This window comes from Antechinus flavipes, chromosome 3 (assembly GCF_016432865.1).
Source record: "Antechinus flavipes isolate AdamAnt ecotype Samford, QLD, Australia chromosome 3, AdamAnt_v2, whole genome shotgun sequence".
Lineage (NCBI taxonomy): Eukaryota > Metazoa > Chordata > Mammalia > Dasyuromorphia > Dasyuridae > Antechinus > Antechinus flavipes.
In genome coordinates this window covers 155,345,467-155,371,369 of record NC_067400.1, presented here as the reverse complement: position 1 = coordinate 155,371,369, position 25,903 = coordinate 155,345,467, and the positions used below count along the sequence as shown (strand labels likewise).

The following is a 25,903-nucleotide window of genomic DNA, read 5'->3' as shown; positions in this document are numbered from 1 at the left end:
TCTGCTCATTTGCTTGATTTTTTTCTTTTTTTGAGATAGGGTCTCTCTTTCTATCTTTCTCAGACTAGAAGGGTCATCTCCACTGCTGGACCAAGAGTGGAATGTTGAACGTCCTCCATTTCTGGTCTGGACTGGTTCACCCTCTTAAGGCAGCCTCGTAGTTATCTCCTAGGGTGCTCAATACACTGGTATTAAACTTGATTCAGCCACTGCATAGTCTTAGCCTATTACAACTCCGAGTTCCTGAGCCTAAGTGATCCACCAACCTTAGACTTCCAAATATCAGGGATTACAGGCCTTCTATCATGTCCAACTGACTTGCTTAAAGTCTTCAAATGGTTCTTGGAATCCAACCCTTTCATTACGGTCCCTTACAATGCAATGATATTCTGTTACATCACATGATACAAATTGTTCAGCAATTCTCCAGTTAATCAGCATCTCCTTCATTTTCTAGTTTTTTTTCCCAGCATCATTCAAAAAAAATCATAAATATTTTTGTTCATATGGATTCTTTCCTTTGCAAATATGATCTCTTTGGAGTGTAAACCCAGTAGCAGAAATAATGGAACAATGCATATGCAGTTTAATGACTTCTATGTTTCCAAATTGTTTTTCAGACTGAACCAGTTTCACAGTTTCAGATGTTCTTCAATATGCTTGTTCTCCTGTATTTGATCTCCAACAGTGATAAGTTTATTTTTTCTTTTTTTCTTTCTTTCTCTCTCTCTCTCTCTCTCTTTTTTTTTTTTTGTTCATCTTTCTCAGTCACATGGATGTGAGGTGGAACTCTAGCAGGATTTTGAAGATACAAAGTAATAATCAATGGATTTTTGGTTTTTCACTTTAAATTGCTCCAGTGAACTTATGCTCTCCTTTTTTAGTGAGTATACATGTGGATAAAATTATGCAATATATAGTAATTAAAGTTTCTATAATGGTTTGGTTATGAGCAGACATCAGGGAGTGTCTAGGTTTTGATCAAGCTACTAGAACTATATATGTATTTCTCCATAGTGGAAAACCACAAATATTCTAGAGAGCCCCTTAAATTTCAGATGGCCAGAAAAGTTTCATTCAAAAGCAGAAAAATATTTTAAAAAAACCCCTTAAATGACATACAAATCCATTTTGAAACATAGCTTCTAGAAATGAATAAACAAGTTAGCTAAAGAGGCAATGTGGTGTGATAAATAGAGAGTTAACCTCAGAGACAGGAAAATGGAGCTAAGTTTCTCCCCTACACACACACACACACACACACACACACACACACACACATAGCAGATATATGGCCCTGCCAAGCCACTTAACCTCTTCATGTCCTTAAGAAACTCTCTAAGATTATAAGGTACAAAGCAGGTACTGATCTATGTTCATAGAGGGAGCTCCTTTCAGGACTACTCCCTCAAAACGTAAACAATGAAATCAGCTTTAAAAACTTAGCTATGCCATGGTCATGGGTAAAACTATACCATCCACTTAAGTATTTTGTATGTACAGAAATACTTTATGTAGACTAGGTTCTATTGAAGGAGTAATAATAATAGCTGGCATTTATATAACAATTTTCAAAATGATTTACTTCCATTAGTTTATTGTGAGCCTCACAGCATCTCTATGAGGTAGGTTCTACAGGTACTATCTCCATTTTAGAGATGAGATAACTGAAGCTCAGGGAGGAAAAATGTCTTACCTATGGGGCACTCATAGTGTCTGAGACATTAGCATCATTGTACCATTACCATCATACTGATCATCATGACTAAGATCATCATGCCCATCTCCACCCTGTCCTCATTCCCAAATCCACTATCATCATCACTGATAATATTTATATTGGTTTTCTGGTTTGTAAAGTTCTTTACATACATGATCTTATTTGAGCCTCAGAAGCCTAAGATAGATATTACAGGTATTATCATCTCCATTTTACATATGATGTAATTGAAATTCAGAGAGATTAAATGATTTACTCATGCTCTCACAGTTTAGCAAATATCACAGCCAGGATTTAAAAGCCACGTCTTCCTAATTTCAAGTGTAACACTGAAACTGCTATGTCATGTATTTATCTGAGTATATGAAAAATATGAGTATTTCAAATTTTCAGGTAATAGTGGTGCATGCATATTATGTTGCCTATCTCTGGTGCACACCTGTCATATTTTTGCTCCTTGTGGGGATGGGGATGGGAGGTGGAGTGTGGGTTGGAGAAGGTGAAAGTGGGGAGAAACAGAGAGACACAGAGATACAGACATAGAAAGAAAGGAGAGAGGAGAGGAATAAAAATACATAAGAAAAGGAAAAGAGAGAGGGAAAGGGATAGGGAGGGGGAAAAAAGGAGAGGGAACAGAGTTTAGATTAGAAGATCCCAGCTGTTGCTGTGAGACTGAAGGCTGTAGCCACAGAGAAAACCTGCTAGTACCGACGCCCTTATTATCCCTACCAACTGAATCTCCGCTTCCTCTCTCACTTCCTCCATTCAGCCCACAGCATCCTTGCAGACCCTGCAGCGAAGACAACTTAAAAAAAGAGATAAAAAATAGAGAAAAAGAAAGAAGCCCCCAATCCTCCAATTTCACTCCCCCCAACACTATCATAATCATCGGCCCAGTAGTAACAACATGAATAAAATAGCCCCAGAGCCACAGCCACCAGTCCCCCCTCGATCACGCAATGACGGGTGGGAGCTGCGCTAGGTAAGGTGCTGGGGAGTCTCCGCCTGTGTCGGAGCCGCGCGCGCCCTGGTGACTGATTTCTTCCCGGCTTCGATTCTCCCCGGCCCGAGCTTCCCTTGTGTGGCCGCCGTCGCCGCCGTCTCCCCGCGATGCCCGTGCCCATGGTTATTCTTAGGGTTACAGGTTGGTCGCCGCCGCTGTGGTTTGGGGGGAGGCTAGGGGCTCGAACAAGGGAGGCCCGCGGTGCTTCTTCGCTTTTGCATCTCCCAGGGGTTGGGCCGGAGGCTGGCGATGGGAATGGGGGAGGGTGGGGATGAGGGGGAGCCGGGGCAGACTAAGGCGCCGAGGCAGGTGGGAGGATGCGGGCGTATCCGCATTGCCCGGGGGGGGAGTCTTCCCTCCCGGCTGCCCCTGGCCAAAGGTCGGGAAAGGGCAGAAAAAAGTGGGGCACAGTCAGGCTTCTTTGGAGATGCGACCCGCTGGGTATGGGGATGCGCTCTCCCTCTCCATCCCACCCTGGCTGTCCCCTGCAGTGAGTTGTCTTTTTGAGCCGGGAGGCAGGCTGTCGGCTCCTCTGGCCTTGGCTGCAGCTGTGTTAAACGCTGAGGGTGGAAAGGTCGGGAGCTCTCTCTCCTGGTCAAGCCCCAGGCCTGTCTCCGCTCCAGGTGCGGTTGGAGTGGGGGGTGGGGGAGAAAGGGCTGCTGGAAGGCTGGGAAGGGTATGGTCGATTCACGCAGAGGCAGCAGCCCGGCTGGCTTCCTTTGGCCTACTGATGCTGCTTCTGCTCCAGGGGAAGACTTGCTGTTTGCAGGTGTGGGGAGAAGTTTCTGCGCCAGGTCGGTTCCAAAGGAGGCCGCGCTGCCCCTCCTCCATCCTCCCTACCTCCTTGGCATGTTATTTTCTTTTCAGGCTTCCTTTTTATTCATTGGGCTGCTGAGCATCTTTAATTGGGGTGACCACCAACACAAAACATCTTCCTGCTTTAGCTATACGATTTGGATCCCTGAGCCTTAAAGAGCTGGGGTACGTATGTTCAGCTGCCCTTAGTGATCATAGTGGGTGGGAGACTCTGGCCTAAATCCCTCCGCTGCTCCTTTGATCAGTGAGTAATAGGTTATACATTTGGCATTCCTCCTCCTTTCCAAGGATGGTTACACTTCCGCAGTGCTAGAATCCTCAATAGAGAGGCTGATAGATAATTGAATTATCTTTGGGTTTAAATATATTATTGAAAAGGTAAGAGTTTTCACAAAAATATTTATCGGTTAGATTTCTACATAGATTGAGAAGTCAGGTACTCTAAATCTGTATCTGTCTTTGTATGTGTGATTATATGTTCAGGATTCAAATTCATCTGTGAAATGGAATGATATTGGTGATTTCACACCTCCAAGGGCTGTAGTGAATAAAAATGAAACTAATACTTTTAAAAATAACAAACTTTCTTTAAAAGATTCTGAAAAATGGATCAGAATGTGACATTTGGATATGTTATTGTTCATCATTGATGTTTTCATATCCATGACTGTGGTTTGAAATTAAATCAGAGAGGAAACAAAGTAGTAGTGTGGTCAACCACTCAGCCTAATGCACAGGTGAACTGGCATGCTAAATAGATATATTCAGCTGCCATACCTTTAAAAATCACCCTTTCTATAAATGTTTAACCACAGGAAAGTATTTACAAGCCATTTGGCTTTTCTTTCCTCTTTAACTTAGAGGCACCGTTTTCCTCTCAGGCTTTTGTGGTAGACCTCAGCCCTAGTAAGAGCTAAAATTGTATGAATGATCAAAAGTGTGGCTTTGGATTAGAAATTGAAAGTTCAAAAGTGGACAGCCTTTTTAAGAATGTGGATAGCCAACTGGTAGTAACTTGCTTGGACAACTATTTTAGGAGAATTCTGTCTTTGTCTTTCTGTGCTTTTGCTGCAGAGCCTTTGAAAAGTAAAGTTGTCATTTCTTGTGAAAATTTACACATTGTGATTATTGTTTTGATGACAGTTCTAGATAGAAACCTAAAAGAAAAAGATAACAAATGTTTAAAAATGATTAGGATCAATTTGGAGCCAAATACTCCAAAAGGAGATTTGGGAACCATTTTCTTTTTAATCAGTCATAGCAAATGGGATCCATTAAGTCTTTTCCTTTTCTAGCCAAGGAAACTACAAAAACTTCAACTAGAACATATGTTCTTTATAAGTTTCTCTGAGTCTGTTAAAATAGGATCAGTATCATAATTTTTTATGGGTACATATATTTATATAAACAGGAAAAAGTTCTATGTAACATGCAGATTTTAAACTTATGAGGGGAACACAATTCTAAACAGATAACTTCTTTTACTTTTCTTTACCCCTTTGGTTAGAAGAAATGGAGATTGACCCATATTGTGAATTATTTTAATCATATAATTAGATTAGTAACCAAATGAATGCTGCTGAACATTCGGAAGGGGAATTCTGAAGCTGGGATCTAGAAGAAACATTTTGGTAAGCAGATCTGGGTTGAGTTGACAATGAATGGTGATGGGGACAGAGTGACATGGTAGTAAGGGAAATGATTTTTAAGTCAGAGGATCTGAGTTTTAGTCCTCTGTTTAATATACATGCTTTGTTTTGTTTTTCTATTTGATCTCAGGTAAGTTACTGAAATTTTCTAGGTCTCAGCATCCTTTTTCTACAAAATGTCAGTGTTATTTGAGTAGATAATTTCTAAGTTTCTTCTATCTCAAAATCCTATGAGACAGGAGGTAGGAAGCTACAGAGTGAGTCAGAAAGGGAGGTGGAATGTTCACAAAGATTGTCTGTTTTGTTCTTTTCCAGAAGACATTTTTGTGTGTGCTACCAGTAGTCATTGCCATACATTTTGTTTATACCAGATTTGTACTTTGATATAAGCAAGGGTTTGAGGAAACTTTTTTTAGTTGAACAGGTCAGGCAGCACCTGCTCCACAATTTATAGTGTTATGGGCTTTTGGGGACAAAAAGAGTAGGTTTACTACTTGGTGAGGGAGGGTCATTTAGTCAGTTTGTACCAGTAAGGGATTTATCATGGCTATCATTACATCTACTCTGCTACGCTGACTGAAATGATCCAAACCAAATTAAATATTAGGGACAGTTTGGCTACCAAACTCAACTGCCCTCAATTGAACCTAGTTACTGTACTTCAATTGAATCCCCTTGTATATTCAGCTTGCTAACCAAAAGTGAAAAAAAGAGGAAAAAGAGAAAGGAAGAAATATCTTAATTAGTAGGATGACACAGTTTAATATTGGCATGATTTTTCTTTCAATGAAGCATTAGAATGGATGCCTGTTAGTATTAACTTCCTGCTGTAGATGGTCATAAAATCAAATGACCTGCTGAAGTTAGAATCACTACACCTTGCTTTGAATCCCAGCTCAGACAAGATCTGTATGGCCATGAGTACGTTCTCTGAGTATTAGTATCTTCATCCGATACATATTTGTGTTACTCATACCCCAGGATTGATGTGAAGAAGGTTTAAATGCACTATATGGGTGAATTGTTATTATTCAACCAGAAGAATTTATCACATTCAATATTCCTTTTTATCTCATTCAGTGTCTGAATGTTTCAAGTTGGTTGAGAGTGTTGACATCAGATTGTGAAGAAAAGCTGGGTATTTTAGGAAGTACAAAGCAGTTCATTTCCCCTATAACAGATTAGATTAAAAAAAAAACTTGAAATACTTTGCTTGGAACATTCCCTGCCTTTCTAAATCTTACTCATCTTTCGATACCTTCATGGAGACTTCAGAAGTGTACTGGACTAGGCCTAGTTTAGGACAGTGCAACTGTGATTGGATTGAGATGAAACAGTCATGAACCATGAAATTTATTCAAATTAGATTAAAATGATGCAATTTGCTAAAAACAAATCACTCCTCTGTGACCCATTTTCCAAGCCAATGATGGTCAGAAAGATGTCCTGTTGGGCAAGTAGAAATTCTGATAAACTTCAGAAATGCAAATTATCTCTAAGTTGGACTTTTTACACCCCTTATTTTTTGTATTAATAATATTTAGAAAGATAGCCTCATTGCCAATATAAAGGGAATGTCTCCTTAAAGACATTCCAAATTATGTTAACATTTCTGCCACTTTTTTGGCCACTTTAATCTACAGTAGTACCCCTTTCACTGTAACACTTGTAGTCTTCCACACATATTTTTAGCCCTTAATTATACTGTATTCTAGACCTAATTTGTGTAACTTGAGAATGTTAAATCTGGACCAATGAGTGGAACTTACAAGGAACTATAAAATTTTCTCAACAATTAGATCTATATTTAAAAAAAAAATAACTGGAGAAGTTTACAAGGCAATGATTTCTCTGTCAAGGGATGTGTTTAAGTAGAAATGATGATCCTTTGTCTGGAATATTATGTGTAAGATAGGGAACTGAATTACATGACTTCTGAGGTCTATTGTTTGTGATATATAATAAGCACTTAGTAAATGTTTATTGATTGAATGATGCCAAATTTCCTATGACCTTATTTAATGTATTTAAAATTAAATGCTGGTTAAAAGAATCATGATCATTCTGAATTACTTTCAGTCTTTCCTTTGATTCCAACTTTGATTTCAATAGGGAAGATTTATGTTTGATCTTATCTCTAAAAGATGTTCTCTTCCAATATTAGTTGTATAACCAAAAAACACAGATACAGATTAAGTAATAGAAAAAATAAAATCGGACTCAGTATTTTTAACTAATAAAGCTAATCAATAGCTTTTAAAATTCCTTTAAGATTGTCAATCACTAAACATTTATTAAGTGCCTGCCATGTGTCAGACCTTGTGCTAAAGGCCCTCAGTGGTCCCACAATCTAATGAGAGACATAGGAAACAAACAAAAACCTACAAGGATAAATAGGACATAATTAGTGAACAGAAGGTCCTAGAATTAAGAAGGAATGTGCAAGACTTCCTGTAGAATATGGAATTTTGTTTGGGATATACAGTATGCCAAAGATCGAAGAGATTAATGAAGATGAGAAAGGAGAACATTCCAAGCTTGGGGAAAGAGAGAAAATGCCAGGAGATAAGATTATCATTGGAAAAGCAAGGAAATCAGTTAGAAGAAGTTAGAAGATTTGAAAAGTAGTGGGGTAAAGTTGACTTTGAATACCAGAGGATGTTGTATTTGATCCTGAAAATGATAAAGAGACACTGGAGTTTGTTGAAGGTGGTTGAATGGGCATTATGCAGTTGAACCGGTGCTTTAGGAAATTCATTTTTGTAACCAAATGAAATATAGACTAGAATGGGGATACAAATAGAAAAACCAGCAGGCTATTGCAGTGGTATAATAGTAAGGTGATGAAGGCCTGGGTGGTTATTAGAAAACAAAAAGAAAATAGTCAAAAGATGTGACAAAAGTGACTGAGACAAATTTCAGGAATTTAACAATTTAGATTTCTGAATTAATAAGTAAAAATGTATTTATATACATATATAGATATGTATACATATACAAACACATACACATACATGCATACATATATTTCCTATCCCTTTGACACTTTAATTTAATTTAATGCTTTAATTCTGCTCCTAACTTGCCTTGCTATTACTTAACCTCTCTCCATCCATGAATGATTCTCTTGTCTTCTTCCCTCATCCTTTGCACCTCTGTCCACCCTCCCTCCCCCCTTTTCTCTTTATAGATTTTGGAGGGGCCTACATCCTTCATAGTATATATGTAGTGTTGCCCATTTAACCCGTTCTCTATGTATGTTTTCAGAATTATTACCCCTCCTCCCCCCTCTTATGCTTCTGTATCTATTCTTCTTTTGCACCTCTTTTGTATGAAATAATTACTATTTTTACCTTAACTCTACCCTAATTTTTCTTTTTGAGCTATTGTATTGTTATCAGTCTTAAACATATGCTATACATTTCCACATAAAAAATAAACAGTGTGTCCATGATTGTTTCCAAGAATTGAGTTCTTTGAAATTGATCTTTGATATTGGATGTTATATATTAAATTTTCTATTAAGTTAGAGTTTGGTTGAGAGAGTCCTGAAAATCTGCAAGTTCATAGAAGTCCATTTTTTTTTCTCATTCAATATTATGTATAATTTTTCTGGATAAAATATTTTTGGCCACAGGTCTAGTTCTTTTGCTTATCAGAAGATAAGATTCTAGAACCTGTGGTCTTTGTATTGTGGCAGGTGATAAGTCCTGTACAATTCTAATTGTAGCACCAGTGTATTTGAATTTTTTTTCTTTTTTCTTGCAAAATGTTCTCTTTGATCTGGGGTTTTTAAAATTTGGTAGTAATTTTCCTATGTGTTTTCCACAAGGATCTTTGAGGTGATGATTGGAGGATTTTTTTATTTTTACTTTCCCCTCATGTTCTATCACTCCAGGACAATTTTTTGGCATTATTTCTTACATTATTGTGTCAAGATTCTTTTTTGGGTCACAAACTTTCAGGCAGTCTAATTAATTTTTATATTTTTTGTCTTATACAATACTTTATATTTTCCCTTCTTGATCCATTCTTCAGATTTGTCATTTTTCTTATAAAATGTTTTACATTCTGTTTTATTTTTCATTCTTTTATAATCTGTTTTATTATTTCTTGTCTTTCATATCTTCATTCCCTTCTCTTTGCCCAATTCTGATTTTCAAAGAGTTATTTTCATCTTTGAGACTCTGTACCTTCTTTTCTAGTTGGTTAACTTTTTTTCTCATAATCTTGTTTTTTCTTATAATTTTGTTTCTTCTTAGATGGTTTTTCATTTTCTTTTTAGTTTTATCTCAATGTCTCTCATTTGATTTTAAAATTCTTTTTTGAGTTCTTCTATATATTCTCTCTGGGCAGGGAGACATTTCACATTCTTCTTTGGAATAGAAGCTGAACCCTGGTCTTCCCTGATCACATAGTATATTTCTATGATGGGGTTCTTTCTTCTTTGCTGTTCATTTATTTTTTTAAATAAGAGGTATTAGTGTAAGCACCTCTTACTGGGGTGGGGGTGACTTGCAACCCCAAATCGAGAGTTTCCTCCTCCTGCAAGTGCCCACAGTCAGCAGTATCCTGTCCCACTGCCTCTGTACTCATGGAGGGTGTGCTGCTTCCTTCTTGCCTAGGGCCATGTCTCTGCAAGGCAGCTGGGCCTGGTATCCTTAATCAGCTGAGGTTCCCTCTTTCCAGACTCATACCTGGATTGAACCGGCAGTCCAGGAGGTGAAAGTTTCTGTGGTTCCTGCTAAGGCCCCCCCACACCCAGCTAGCCCTAGGGCTCCCCACTTGTTTCTGGGGAGCTAGCTTGGAGGTATTTGCATTAATACCTTAATCCCGGCCCCGAGTCTTCAGATCTTCTTGGATTATATCAGAAAGATGCTTGTTCTTGATTTTTCACAAATCTATGTTCACCCTAAGGCACAAATTTGTTCTATTTGTGGGGGAAATCGGGACAGCTTGAAATTTATCATTCTACTCCACCATTTTCCCAGAATTTTCCTGAGTTTTCTAATTTATATCTTATATGTATCCTTAAAATAATTATAACACATTTTTCTTTTTTCAAATGATGCACAAATATTTGAATTTCGTGAAGCAAGCCATTAAATATTTGATCTGAAAGATTTTTAAAAATATGTTTCCTTAGAGATCAATATAATTTTTCCCCTCTCCCCATTTTATATACAATTTATTTTCCTAGCTATACATTTTAAATAAGGAAAGGGGACCTTTAATATAAATGTTTCTTCAAAAACATAGCTATTTATTTTAAAAGATTTAAATCCTTTACTTAAAATATGCATGGTAATTTTTATATTCCAATTAGGAATATTAAAAATTCTTTTTAAGGAGAAGAATTATGTAAATTCCAATTTGGAATGACTAATTCTATACACTATTGTATGAGTTTTGTTTTGCCTTTGCTCAGAGTGATTTCATAGCAAATATAAGAACATTAATCAAATAATTGTAAATTATTTATAAATCAAATCAAATAATATAAATTTAACAGTAGCAATACAAATGATCAAGACATGGTATAGCAGGAAACTATAAGAAACATACTCAGGATATAATATAGTAACAATATATTTTAATAGTATCTTAAAATTACAAAGTGTTTTTGAATACATTGTCTCATTTGATCTTAACAGTTTTATAAGGTAGGTAGCACAAGTGTTATTTCTTTTTCAGAGATGAGAAAAATAAGGTTCAGAAAAAGAAGTGGCATGCTCAAAGTCACAAAGCTAAGAACCAGATAGGGACACTCAAGTCCACATCTTCTGACTGTGAGTTCCATGCTCTTTCTGGTACAACATATTTAGGCCACATAGGAATGGGTATAGACATGAACTCATTTTAGATAAATTATATCTATGAAAAAATAAAATGTAATATTTAAGTCACAGAATTCACCATCATATTTAAAGTTATAAAAATTTAGAAAACATTGTTTTATTTATTTTCAACTGTACATCTTTCAGAAGTAATAAGAGATGATTATTTATTATTCTAGACTAAAAAAATCAAAGGGATTATGGAAAAATTTCTATATCATTTGCATTTCATGGAAAAATGTGAAGTAAATTGGTCACTCAAATAACTTCTTGAAAATACTTTCATTAGGAAAAAGAAATATGAAATAGCCACTTTATCAAGGAAAATTAAAGTGAAATTATTCAAAAACAGTTATTTTCCTCATTATTGGCCATGAAGTTTTGTGGTAGTTTTAAAGTTCTCTATCACCTTCACCCCCAATAAGCAGTCAAAAAAATCCTATAGCTTTTTTTTTTCCCCAAAATGTCCCAGATGTGTTTTCATTTTGGTCACAACCACTTGGATCTTATTGATTCCTTCATTCCTGGATTATTAATATAGTTTTCATTAGTCACTCATTATCTTTATCCTATATATATTATTTACCATTGTCATTTTATTTAATGACTCAAAGATATTTACACTCTCATGAATTCTACAATCCTACAAGGATGAAGATTTAAAAATTCATGCCTATTAACATGCATGGCTTTGTGAATTCACCATAGATGTGCCACTTAACACAAGAAGTCAGTGAGAGGAAGGTCTTTATATCAATGGGTATGGGCCCTCTGCGGGTTTTCTCTTTCCCTCATCATATGTCTAGCTGACCTTTTATGATCATATATTTGCTTGATGACGTGTGTTAACCCTTGTCTTTGGAGTTCTTTGTGAGATATTCATTTTAATTCCATTCCCCTGTCTCCCCAGGCAGTTTTATTCTGTTTTGCAAGTGTGTACAATAGTTTTGGTAGAATATAATTTTTTTTAAAAAGATAGGCCTTAACTGCTGAGAGAATTTAGGGATATTAAAGAAACTTTGCTATTTCTTGAGAGCAAGCCAGTCTGTTTACCTCCTCCCATTTAATTTTGAACTTAATTCATCATCAACCAGAGACACACAGAGTCAGAAAGAGAAGTATAGTTGTAGATATGACATGATGAGAACACTTGTGAACTCTTAGACTGTCATTTTATACACAAATGAATATATATGTATATGACATATTATGTGCACTTATCTAAGTATAGAAATACCTATCTGTACTTTCATTTATCTAATGTATGTTTTATATACCTATGTAGCCATGAACCTTGTATGTGTAGATACAGACATAAATATATGCACATATATATGCATATATAATGATAGACAAATGTTATAGGTTGTTCATCTTAACTGCAATTCACAATTTGAGCAATAAATACATCAGAAAAACCAAGTTGATGAAGTATAAGTTATCAGGTCAAAGTCTCTTGAATGGTTGCAGATCTCTTTCAGGAGACTATAATTTTTGGCACCTGATGCTAAAAACACAAGAAAATTGGCAAACCTCATGATCCACAGGAAATCATGGAATCATGGAACATGAGAATTAGAAGAGACTTTTGCAAAAAATCTGGTCTAACCCACGTGGTATAAAGAAATCCTTACTCTCATCGATTTCTCAATGCTTTGGTAAAGTAGTTCACAGAAAGCTGATTTAGTCTTTTACCCAAACCATATTCAAAACTGTTTCAGCACCATAGAACCTGCTAAAGTTTGTATTCCACTGAGACTGCCATTAAGAACAGTTCACTCTTCTATTATGATGCAGGATCAGATTGGGACTTTGCAGAATTTTCATTTTAGTTTTCCTTATGTAATTTTTCAATGTTATGCTCTTCTGTAAAATCTTTTTATTGTATGAAATATAAACTCCTCTGTTTAACTTTTAGATCTTTCCATAATCTTTGCCTTGTTTTTAATTTTTAATTTTATTAGTCAACCTTTGCTCTATTCAAGATGTTGTGGAAGTTTTTTTTAAAAATCATGCCTTTCAGGCAATCTAAAAATTCTTAAATTATCTCTCCTGGTTTTATTCTCCAGGGTTGTTTTTGCAATGCAATATTTTACATTTTCTTCCATTATTTCATTCTTTTGATTTTATTTGACTTGATTCTTGATGTCTTATAAAGTTATTAGCTTCCATTTGCCCAAGTTTAGTTTAGTTTTTAACATATGCTTTTCTTCAGTTAGCTTTGGTATCTCTTCTTTCATTTGGCTAATTCTACTTTTTAAGGAGTTTTTTTCACCACTGGATCCTCCCCCTCCCCCAATTGACCAATTATTGTATTTTTAAGGAATTATTTTCCTCAGTCAATTTTTGTCCTTCCTTTTTAAATTGTTGACTCTCTTGTATACTTCTTGGTTTTTTTTCCAAAATTTTTTTCTAACTCTCTTAATTGACTTTTAAAAATCCTTTTTGAGCTCTTCCAAGAAGGTTTATTGTGTTTGAGACCAATTTTTATCCCTCTTTGAGGATTCACATGTAAGTATTTTGTTCTCTTCTGAGTTGACATTTTGATCCTTCCTGTCATCATAGTAGCTTTCTATGGTCAATGCTCTTTTTTTGTTTCTTGCTTCATTTCAGGGGCCAATTTCATGCCTTTTAATGTTGGGCTCTGCTCCTGTAGTAGAGGGGCACTGTCCCAAGCTTTTGCTGGAGCCCAGGATCTTAGACACTGACTTTGAGCACTGAGGCCTGAGATGCTGTGACTTGCTCACATACATTTTATTGTTCATTGTTTCAATTTAGATTGTCCTCAATAGCTACCAAGTCATAAAATATTCTGCAAAATGCGAGTGATTATTTTTGTCATAATACTGCACAAGTTTGTTAAGGGGAGAGAATTTTGTAAATATTATACACTCTATAGATGTGACTCATTCTCAGTGAGAAGCAGCATGAAAGCCAAAAGAACACTAGGCTTTTCTTACTCATAGGTTAGAAGATCTGAGTTTGAATCTTAGGTCAGAAATTAGAAAGGAAAGTCCTCTTGATCAAGTGAATAGACAAACATTTATTGAACTCTTACTTTGTGTCAAGCACTGCAGTAAGAGCCGAGAGAACAAATACAAAAAGAAGTTGGGGAATGTCCACTTTCAAGAAGCTAAGTTTCTAATGGGGGAAAAAACACATTTGTAAGAGTAGTTGAGAAGGAAGGTCCCAAGAAATGGGCTTTATGTTGCTACTATTTTTAATCAATGAGTAAATATCAACTGGCTACCTATTAAGAACTTCTTAAACTTTTTCCACTTGCATTGCCTTTTTGCCTGAGAAATTTTTATGCTAGGTATATAGGTATGTAATCAGGTAAACAAGTCAAATATTTACTGATATAAAATCATAATTTCACAACACCCCCCCCATTCAGTTACAAGACCTGATATAGGATCATAAACCCCATACATGAACACCCTCTTCATAATGCTTTTGAGAACACAGAAGAATAATATGTCTTACAGTGAAATCAGAATTCTTTTTCCTTGAAAGGTGGAAGATTTTTCCTATCATTTCATTGGGTCTAAGATTAGTTATTATTAATTCAGTTATTGGTTATTATGATTATTATTTTTCACTAATTTGACGAACATGAATATTACAGTACTTAAAGAATAGAATAAATAGCCTAGGAAATAAAAATATGTATTAATGTTTGAAAATAAGTATTGAAGTTAGCTTGAGAACAATATTCATTTAGCTTACAAATAACTTTACCTGCTTTTCAAAGCCTTATGATTAGCATACTCCATTCTTTATTTTTTTTAATTTAAGAAAAGTTATTGGGACAATATTTAACTGATAAACTTCTGCATCATTCAGTCTTTAGTCCTTTCCAATGTAAATTTCAATTACCTCTATTTTCATATTTAGCTCTTTCAGATCATTAATGATTTTTGTAGCTCAATCCATCCTAAAACAAACCATATAAAAGCTTTCCCCTATAATTTTCATCCTTCACTATACTTCATATGGCACTGTGGATCATTCCTTCCTTCCTTTCTGAATTCAGCATAGTTTTAATAATAAACACATTTTTTTTTTGGAAGTTGGCATATGGTTTACCTAAAGGTAATTCTTTAATCAGAATATCCAGTTTGCCAAAGTTTATCATTCCACAATTATTTCTGAACAAATAATCTTTATTTATTTGTTGAATTAATCAGAATAGCAGTTAGATTAATTCTAAATGCACTTATGTACAGATATTACACCTAACAAGTCACTGTTGGAATACGAAGAAAAATAGTTGCAGCTACATTTCAACTTTGGACATCTAAATTATAAAAGTTATATCTACATGATAGGAATATATTTTTAAAAGCGAATACTCCTATAATGGGGAAGCTCTTTCCCTCTTTTTTATCTTTCCTTTCAATTTATATTCACCATTCAAATGCTGGAACTTGGATCTTTCCTACATATATCACCACTATCACATCCTGCATCTTTAATAATAATGAACATAGGGGCAGCTAGATGGTGCAGTGGATAGAGTATCAATAGAGTATCAACCCTGAAGTCAGGAGAACCTGAGTTCAAATGTGGCCTCAAACACTTAACACTTCCTAACTGTGTGACCTTAGCAAGTCACTTAACCCTAATTGCCACAGCAAATAATAATAATAATGAACGTATTGTATCTTAAGTGTTTGCCAATGCTATTGCCAATTATAGGTTCCAGGCGAAGCCCCAACTGGGTCTAGATTGACTTAGAGTGAATGTAAATAGCAGTCATTTCTGCTTGGGCAGAAACCAGAGGGTCTTCCTCTTCTAGATTTATTTATTTTATTATTTAATCTTCTTTTTTGACTAGGTGAAAGAGGCTATTCTTTATTTCAGTTGCTACTTAGCCTTAATCACTGAATGGGTGTAGCCTCAGTCAAACCAAGTTTTGTTAAAGACTTTAGCTTTAAAAGGCCAAGGCCCCCCATTGCATCGAGGGCCATCTCCACACAGAAATCCTTCACTTTAATCCAGTTCACTTGCATATCATAGTAACACCTCCCTGGTCCTCTTTGAGAATGACTGACAAGCAACAAGTGTTTTCAAAGCATTTTACAGATATTTTTCTATTTTAGCTATTATTATCTGATAATTTTCCAGATAAGGAAGCTGAGGCAGACAGATTAAATGACTCTCCCAAGGTCATACGGCTTTTATGTCTGAGAGTACATTTGAACTCAGGTCTCCTAAACTCTTCTTTCAATGTTCTATTCACAGTGCTATATCGATGCTTATCTACCAAATGTCTTTTCACAAATGTTTCACTCCTAATTTAATTGATTTAAAATTTGACTATCATGATAACTAAAACTTTACAGCATTCTCTTCAAAATTTTCCCTTCCCTTGAATTCATATGATTATAAAACCATATAAAACTAAAACGTTTATTCTTTGGTATTTTTAAGTAGAGACATTTTTTCCAAGTTCTAATAACTTTAAGTACTTGGAAAGGGGAAAAAAAATCCCTTATATGCATGTATGATTTCTTTCAAACACAAATGAATGAAAAAAAGATTTATTAAGTGAATAGACTACATTTCCCTAGGTAGAGAATAGGATGGAACTGCTCAGCGTATATATTCTTTAGATTATGTTAATTCATAATCATACTAGGACTGAGGTCATAGAAATATTTCTTGTCCCTTTTTTCTTTAAGTAGTCACAGGCTACTTTATTTTGGAGGCCAGCAGTTTTCTTAGTTTATAAAATGATGAGTTAGAGGAGGTGAATAATGGGAGAGTGTAAATAATATTGAATTTGGAGGCAAAAGAATTTCAGTTAAGCTTTAGCTTTGCTTTCACTACTTGAGGTACCTAGGCTATTTATTTATTTATTTTGAGTGGGAAAAGGCTCAGTTTCCTCACTTACAAAGTAAGGAAGTTCCTTATTTCACTAAATCTATGATTCTTTGATTGCTTTCCAGCTTCAAACTTATAATTAGAGGAAAAATGACTATCACATGTATATTGGAGACAAAAAATCCTTCTTTTTAAAACAATTGTGTATCTTGAGCAACTTTAAAAAAAACATTCATATGAGAGAATGATCCTTCTATTGGAGGTATTTGAAGCAAAAACTAAGAAAAAAATTACAACTTTTTCTTCTGATTTATGATGGGCTCAGTTTATAAATTGCCCAATTGCTTCTTGTTTTTAATCAGTTGTGCTGACAAAAAAGAAAAGCACATAGGAGAGGCTTTCTTTAGAGATACTTCTTTGAAATGTTTGATTTCTTTGCCAGTTTTTTGTTGTGGTCCTGCTGTGTAACTGCCATTCATGAAACATTATATTTTTGCAATATTACTATTTTTATTTGGTGGGGGTTGAGAGAAACATTAGTAAGCAGACAGAAGCAAACTGAAATGAGTAGAGAGAAAAGAAAAACAATATGGGCAGTTTCCTAGTGAAAAAGAGGTCCTAAGATCATCTACAAATAATCTATAATTGCAAAAGCAAGGAATAAAAGCAACAGTCTGCTTAAATTGTTAGTATCATGGTAAAATTGAAAAGCATATTTTCAATATGGCTTTAATCCAACTAACCAGTAAATGTATTATATACTACTCATGCAAATGGATATGGGAACGATTATAGGCTTCCTTGAAGGAAGGAAAAGTGTCCATTAGTCTGCATTCTCCTTACTGCCCACCCAGATTAGAGGGATAGGTATGTCTTTTGAGGCATGGAAAATGTTCCCTTCTATATAGGGGATAAGCTTTTGTGGAATGAGAGGGGATGCTATTCCAGTTTAAATTTCAAAGGCTTCATTTCTATTTTGCTATTTGTGAGATGGTGAGAACTGTTCTAGAATGCCTGTAACCCATTCTCCCTTTTCCCAAGTCTCTGTGGAAGGGAAAGGACCAATCATTGTAGCATCTTAAAATCATATGGGAAACTGGATGTTACCTTAGAGGCCATTAAATTCCATGTTTTCATTTTACAGGTTAGGAAAATGAAGCCCAGAGGGTTTTGTCAGTTGTCCATAGTCAAGTACTTAGTGAATGTGTGCCACAATACAACCTACAGGCTGTACATTACTAAACATCATAGACAAAATGGAGTTGTAGAAGGTGAAATGGGATAGGTTTGGTGGAGGTCAGATTTTGGATTAATACTGGATATATTTATATTTTATCTGGGAGCCAATGGGGAACTCTTTTTAGAATGTGGGAAAGATGATGAAATAGTAGCACATTATTGTTGACTGGAGTCTGGGACACCCATAAGGAAGTTGTTATAATAATCAATACATTGTTTGATTTTGTGATAATTGTATTAAGGATATATGTGGAAGACTTTTGGAAGAAAAAATGACTAAAAAAGTCTTGTCAATTCTGGATTAATAACATCTATTTTATACACACTCCTCTCATTTGATACTGCCATCAACCTGGTGCAGTCCCTTATCACTTCACACTTGGACTATTACAGTAACCTACTAGTAGATTGATCTCTGTACTTCAAGTTTTTCCTCTACTCCAGTCTGATCTCTATTCAGCTATCAAAATGATCTTCCTGAATCACAGGTCTGACCATATAATTCATCAAGGTGAAGATATCATTTGGAAATGTGAACCAGAAATATTTGGGGGATAGTTTGAGACTGTAAGTTATCAGCACAAAGTTAATATGGCAGTGAAGTTTGTATAAGAAGTTGAGCTAATGAAGGAAAAAAGCTAAGTCAGAGAATAGGTGATGGCAGACAGATCTCTGAAGCATGGGTATATTGGGAAATGTAAGGAGGAGAAAGGATCACTGAGAGGGATGGAGGACAATCAAGAAAGCAAAACTAGAATAGAGAGAATGAAGTGTCACAGTTGCTGAGGGAGACAATTTTGAGGAATAATAGTGTCAGAGAGGTTAAAGATGGTTAGAAGGCTGAGAAAATGCTCAAGTTTGTCAAGTGGGTTTGTCAAGTGGGAAGTCATTTGTAGTACATTAAATAAATATATTTTCTTTATATTATCCAACAATAGTCCAGGAGCTTGGGAGCAGAAAAAAAGAAATCAGACAGAGGGATTTAACAAATTGAATATGAGGAAAAGGGAAAGGTGTGATGTCTCCAGGAAATAAAATTCAGATTGGCTCAGATAAAAATGTACATTACCTGTGAGACTTTGGGAATAGTACTCAACCTTTCTTGGCCTTGGTTTCAACACATTTGGTATTATTACAAAATTTTATTTGTTTGGCATTATTTTCTATTATCTTGGGATGAACTATTATATTACTGGAGACTTGAATTTTCTCTTTTTTTTTTCCTTCTCAATAGTATTTTATTTTTCCAAATAGATGTAAAAAGTTTTCAACATTCATTTTTCTAAGACTTTGTGTTCTAATTTCTCCCTTCTTACCTTTCCTCCTCTCTCTCCAAGACAGCAAGCAATATAGGTTAAATATGTGCAATCTTTTAAATATGTCTACCTATTTTTCATGTTGTGCATGAAAAATCAGACCAAAAGGAAGAAAAACAGGAGAAAGAAAAAGCAAAAAAAAAAAAAAACCCAAAATATGAAAATACTGTTTCGATCCACAGTCAAGTCTCCAAACTTCTCTCTTTGCTTGTGGATAGCATTTTCTGTTTCAGAGACTTGAATTTTCTAATGGAAAATTGTTTATTTTGAATCAGCATTTATTTCCTTATAATTTTACTAGTCCTAGTTTTGCTTTTTGTTACAATATAGACTAACATTGATCTCAACCCTATTGAGCATTATGCTTCACATAATATATGTTCCAATTGAACTGGCTGGCTTACAGTTCCCCACACATTTCATCTTTCATCTCTATGATTTTGCACAGGCTGTCTGCCCCCCACCCATACCTAGAATATATTCCCTCTTTATGTTCACTGCTTGAAATTCCTAATTCCTATGAGAGCTCAGCTCAGATGTCACGTGCTCCAGGAAGTCTTTGTTGATCTCCATTACTATTGCCCTCTCTTACCTCAAAATATCACTTTGTCTAGGTTTTAATATGATTTAAAAATTTTATTTATCTTTATGCTGTTTCTTGGTGTAGAATGTAAAGTCCTTGAGGACAGGGACTTTTTTTTTAGTTTTTTAGTGTTTTAGTGCTTAACATATAGTAGAGTTTATAAATGCTTGGCCATTGGAAATTGAATTTAGAGTCAGTATAATTTTTTTATGTTCTCTAGATAGTGAGTATGAAATTAAAAAAGCACCCATTTCATGCATTTTATATTCTGATTTTATCTAAAGCAGAGATCTTATTTTGTTACTCTTTTGCTCAAAAGTTGCATCAGGTCATCATGGTTAAATTGGTTTTTTTGTATCAATGATATCAGGAGGGCAATATCATGACTTGTAAGTGAATTGGATTTAAGTCAGATAGGAATGTGCAAAGTCGACAGTTTGACTCTCCTCCAGAGTCCTTCTGGGTACAGTAGAAAGATATAGATCAGGATGACTGATGTTGGCCCTTGTAAAGATATTAGGAATAAGAGGTGTTATAATCTTCTTTTTCAGGACTAAAACTCACTGAGAAGTATTGAAATCTCCTCACACTGCCTCAGGTCCCACTACTAGGGGTAGAGCCCTGACATGTGTCCTTTCTTGCAAGCTCTCACTTTGAAATGAAACTTATGTTCCATTCTTGATTCTCCTATCTCCAGCCTACCATTTGGCTCTGGCTATCCATAGGTTAGAGGTCTGTTCAATCTAGTTGATATCCTGGATGCAGAATTTACCATTGCTACTAGGATCAAATACAAATTAATCGGTTTTTGTTTTGATTTATTTTTTTTTGTTTGTTTGTTTAAATCCTTCACAATTTGACAGTTTTTCATTTCTATATCTCAAATTCCTTATCTCTTCATCTTTACCTCTTCTTAGCTACCTTTTAATGTCAACTAAATTCTCACTTCAAATATGAGGTACTTCCTTTTCTCCCCTGATGTTATTGCTCTCCCATATCCCTCTAAAATGGCTTCATATGTTTTAATTTTTTTTATATTTTTCTACATTTTGTATTCTCTTAGTAAAGTGTGAGCTCAGTGAGGGATGGTTTAGTCCCACCTTCCCTTTACTCCCCACTGTGACTAGAGCAATACCACATATGTTGAAGAGAATTTGTAAATGCCTGTTGACTTGGATAGATATTTTCAAAACTTCCAGAAAATATCAACTTCTTTTAACATTCATATGTTGCTATGTTTCTCTTTGCCCATGAGTCTTCATTTGCCTTCCCCACATAAGTCAGTTTTCTGCTTATTACATTCAAAACTTAACTAACATTACTTTCCGGAATTGGAAATAATTTAGGAAGTTTAGTAAATCTGCCAGCTTTTCCATACTTCTTTGTGAGTCAGTGTTGGCAGTCAATCATGTAAAGATTAAGAACTCTACTACCCCCTCCCAGGTTCAAGAGAAGGATAATGAGGATTTTCTGATTTGAAGCCAGGGGGAGAGGATTTAACAGGATATCAATAAAGCTTTTAGGAAAAAAAAACATCCATTTATGAGAATGAAAAGGTAATTACAGTAGCTGACCAATTATAAAGCTTTTTAATAGAATGTGAGCTCCTTGAGAGAATGGAATTTTTGCATATAACATTTATATAATAATATTAAATATAATATTAATGCATATGTGTATACAGATAGGTAGAAAACTATAGATAAGATATAACTTATATTTTTTCTCATTTCATCATTATTTCCTGTGTTTTCACTTATCTAAGAAAATAGTATTTTCACACAGTCTTACCATATCTACTTGGCAACAAATGTGTATTTAAGGAAGAAATAATTCAATTTTGTCCAGGTTTTTTTCCTAAAAGAAGGCTGAGGTATACATGAGGGAGCATGTGTATGTCTATATGTATATGTGATTATATATGTGTCATATTTAAGGGTTTGTTTAAATTTAAAAAGGGTTATTTAAAGGATTTTAAAATTTTTGAATAATTATATAGCTAATCCTAGTAATACCCCGTTTTGTTTTATATGCTCCTCATAGCTCCAAGTCAAGTATTTGTTTCAGAATATCAATTATTTCTTAATAACTTAAAGGGTGAAAGATTTCATTGGTATGGGTACTCTTCATCAACAAATATTATATAACTGTTATTAGGTAATCTTTATAAGTTGCTTTGATCAGTGGGATTCATTACAAGATGGATACAATTTTGATGATGAGTCTTTCTATATGTGGTTAGGTTATTTAGACATACTTGTGTTCATATTATGGCTCCATAATAAAATGTAAGATTGTTGAATAGTGGGGCAGTCTCCTTTTTTTTTTCCCTAATCTTCATGTTTAGATTTGTAGGGTCTACTAGAGTTTAAACTGCCCTGTCTTTGAGAATTGAGGCTCATGTGATCTGATGAGTAGACATCAGAATAGGACTTTAGTGCAGAGAATTTTGTGTTGGAAGATGCTTGGCTTATGTAGGCTTTGGCTCTATGTGTGTATGTGTGGGGGAAGCCTTATCATGTCTAGTAATATATTATTTTTTCCAATCTTACCTTAGATAAGATTCAGAAAGCTTCATCCTATCATGCTAAGTGCTTTTGAGAAATTTATCATTTTTAAAAAGATTGGAAACAGAAATAATTTATAGAACAGATGGTCATTTTGTCTTAGTCTTCTGGGAGAAACATTTTGCTCCCTCTTAGGGTTCATTATTAACTGAAACTGGTATGTAGACATTTAATTTGAAATAGATGTGAAACATTATTATTTCCTTAAAAAAACTTTTCCAAAAACAAATTTCAACTTAGCATCATCTAAAATTACTCTTGTTCTGTTAGAGAAACCCATATAATTTTTATTATAATAACAGTAGCCAACATTTACATAGAGATTTAAATTTCACAAATCACTTTATATAACAACTCATTTTATGTTCACAACAACCATAGAGAAGAGAAAACTATATTTGTGAGAGGTTATTTCACCCAGGGTCAAGCAACTAATAACTACCTGATTAGGAACTGATTCTGGCCTCAATTCTGTACTCTATGCATTATACCAACTAGCTGCCTCACACTCATGAATATGCTAAACAGAGTTGTTTTATAAAAATTCACAAATCATCTTTACCTTCTGTTTGGGACTTCTTGATTTGTTTTATTTTGGTTTGTATTCTTTAATTTCACTATTTTAGAGTGTTTTAGGCAATTGGAGTATTTTAGACAATTCCATTGTCCAACTCATCCATGGTTTATAGCTTGAAAGCAAGGGTTTTTAACCAGGGGTCCATTGACCCCAGAGGGCTACATAGAAATTTCAGGGAATATGTGCACTTGAGTGAAAAACATTACATCTTCATTTTCACTAATTTATTTGGTTTCCTTTGTATTTTAGGTATTGAATAATGTTATTCTGAAAAAGAAATTTTAGTTTTCACCAGCCTGCTAAAGGCATCCTTGATAAACACACAATTGGAACTCCAGCCTTGAAGGCTTGCTTGGAGATATTGAGAGATTTAGTGACTAAAAGTGAAATTTAATGGAAAAAGAATAAAACAAGCAATATAACAATTGCCTGAAGGAGTGACTGAATCTAGGAGAGTCTTGGGTCTAAATCTGGGGTCTAAATGATCATCACCAAGTGGTAGTTGATGACAAATCATTGCAGTTTACAGTGGATATATCAATGTAAAAAGGGGAAAATAAGTAAAAGCTATACCAGGTACAGCAGAGTTGTAGCAAGGATAATGGTACTTAATTCATCAGTCCCTGATCCTCATCACAGGTCATGGAGAATTACCTCCCTCCTCCCCAAAACCACTCAGTTTCCCGGTTTCATCAGCCTAGACATTCCTCCTTCCTGGGAGGCTGGAGAGGGAAGGGTGGAATTTTATATAAAATCGTTGTCCCATGAGTAGCTTCTAAGGGACTGCTTTCTTTTTTTTATTATGGATGGTTTCACCTCCTCCTTCTAGGGGAAAGAAAGCAAACTCCTTTCCAATGACAGTACTCCTTGGTTTTTGTAGCTCTCAGTAGGGAGGAACTATTCTTTTGCTAGTGATGTAGTGGATCCAATCCATTTTATATTAGAGGAAGTGATGGGCTACAGTGGGCCTATCTTTTGCCATTCACTGATCACTTCTTAATCTGCTGCTGTTGAGACCCAAATCTCTGCTTGTTGTTTCCTGTGCCTGGACAAGACAACTTCTACCAGTAGGTCCTGAGCTCTTCTGGTCTACATTGGAGCAAGGATAGAGTAGTTCTGTAGGCCTGAGCTCCATTACCATGACTGAAATATAGCTGCATATCGCTATGGCATGTCTTTGCTCACCCTTTCCAAGAGCATTTAATATTTTTCCAATTGCTTAGATCTGACTTTATTTGTGTGGAAAGTGTTTTGTAGTTTTGCTCATATAGTTTCTGATTTTCCCTTGGCAGATAGATTCCTAAAATATTTTATACTATCAATAGTTACTTTAAATGAATTTCTCTTTGTAACTCTAACTGTTGGATTTTGTTAGTGATATATAAGAATGCTGATGACTTATGTGGGATTATTTTGTATCTTGCAACTTTGCTAAAGGTGTGGATTACTTCTAATAGCTTTTTAAAATAGCTTCTCTGGGGTTCTCTAAGTATACCATCATATCAACAGCAAAGAGTGATAATTTGGTGTCCTCATTGCCTACTCTAATTCCTTTAATCTCTTTTTCAACTCTTATTGTCAAGCTAGCATTTCTTATACAATATTGAATAGTAATGGTGGTAATGGGCAATCTTGTTTCACTCCTGATCTTATTGGGAATGGTTCCAGTTTATCCCCATTACATATGATGCTAACAGATGGTTTTAAATAGATGCTACTGATTATTTTAAGGAAAAGTCCATTTATTCCTATATTCTCAAGTGTTTTTAATAGGAATGGATGTTGAATTTTATCAAATACTTTTTCTGCATCTATTGAGATGATCGTATGGTTTTTGTTAATTTGGTTATTAATATGGTCAATTATACTAATACTTTTCTTAATATTGAACCAGCCCTGCATTCCTGGTATAAATCCTACTTGATCATGGTGAATTATCCTGGGGATGATTTTCTGTAGTCTTTTTGCTAATATTTTATTTAAGATTTTAGCATCAATATCGAATTTTCTTTAAAGAAAGATTGCTCTGTGTGTGTGTCTATGTATGTTTGTGTGGTGACTTATCATAGGGCCTGACATAGTAAAGGATTAATAAATGTTTAGTGATTTATTGACATATTACTCCCAGAGAGGCCTTTCTCTCCCCCTCCCTCTGTACAAATATACATACACACACACACATATGTTCTGTAGGCCTGAGCTCCATTACTGTGACTGAAATACACACACACATATGTATGCATTTCTCTGGTTAGATTACCTTCTTCAATTAATCTTCACATTAGCAAAAAAGAAAAAAAAAAGAAAGAGAATGAAAGAAGAACTTCTGCTCAATTAACTGATTGTCATTTCTGAAGTCTTTTTGATGTGGGAAAGATTAGTTTCTAGATTCCCATCCCCTCCTAGTGAATGTAATTACCCTTTGACTCACAAATCGTGGTCCCTTTGAATTCCAATAGAAGATGGGGACCTGTCCTAGCCCCACCCGGATCTGAGCCAACTTTGGGGCTACACCCAAAAGCCCCTCGAGCTAAGTCTCCTATTATAAAAAGGCCACGCTGGAAACCCCTCTTTGCAGAGATTCCAAACATGCTAGCCATGTGAGGACCCTCTGTCCACTGGACCCTCTGTCCAGTGCCCTCCTTATCTCTATGTTTGCCTATACTTTAACCTTGCTTACCCAATAATAAACCTCTTTTATCAATCTAGCTCTCGGGCCAATAAATGCTTTTATTGGGAACTCGAACTGCTACTAGACCCCATTTAT

At 35.2% G+C, this 25,903-nt stretch overlaps 1 protein-coding gene across 2 annotated transcripts in view; it reads left to right on the top strand.

Annotated features, from left to right (window-relative positions):
* Nucleotides 1-1,261: 1,261 nt before the first annotated feature.
* NALCN (sodium leak channel, non-selective) overlaps nt 1,262-25,903 on the top strand; it is a 513,455-nt gene continuing 488,813 nt past the window's right edge. The window contains exon 1 of one of the 2 annotated variants that reach the window (XM_051984081.1): nt 1,262-2,702. The gene's annotated coding sequence lies outside the window, so the exon portion shown is untranslated. Of the gene's footprint in view, nt 2,865-25,903 lie in introns of both variants that reach the window. The other variant, XM_051984080.1, reaches the window with a different exon arrangement.